The following is a 664-nucleotide window of genomic DNA, read 5'->3' as shown; positions in this document are numbered from 1 at the left end:
TGTTTCTTGTGTTCAAGCTTTAAAAGAGCCATCCCCAGCAGGCTATTAGGACCAGCTCCAGGTATGTTCTTGCCAAAAGATCGAATCTGAGTCATGAGCTAGTGCCAGTATGTCAGTAATTGTCATCTATTCAGCCTTACGTTCCACTCCCCTGCTCCAACAACCTGAAGGTGCACTCCTTTGGTTTCTGTTTGGACATATTATTCCTAGTTCTGTAATTCTTTTGGTGTGTAACCTATTTTCTCTTTGAGCAGGAAAGGTACTTCCCTCCCTGGGCTATGCTGAGACCTTGCTTGGTTTATCAGTATGAGCCTGGAGGCAGTGACGGATGGCAGAGGTAGATGTTAAGGATGAGAGTCATTTGTGAGGCATCTGCCTCAGGTTAGGTCTTCTTGCAAGGGGTCCAAGCCAGCTGAAGTGTCTCTCTTCCAGCTAAAGAACAGACTGTTTCTGATAGCCTGGGGAATTAGGAGAATCCAGGATGCAAAATTCTCATGTTTATCCACCCAAATGTCTTTATCCTAGGTATTAGTGTCCCACTTTCCATCAGGACCTGACTTTGACTTCAGAGTTTTGTTGAGGTTTTGAAGCAATGCTGTCCTTACTCTTAAAACCTAGGCCTGATTTTTAGTGCAGTCTACCCTGTTGTTACAAGTGTCGAGGA

Source organism: Mandrillus leucophaeus, unplaced genomic scaffold, assembly GCF_000951045.1.
Source record: "Mandrillus leucophaeus isolate KB7577 unplaced genomic scaffold, Mleu.le_1.0 Scaffold78, whole genome shotgun sequence".
In the NCBI taxonomy this organism is placed as follows: domain Eukaryota; kingdom Metazoa; phylum Chordata; class Mammalia; order Primates; family Cercopithecidae; genus Mandrillus; species Mandrillus leucophaeus.
Note: the sequence above shows the minus strand (reverse complement) of the source record.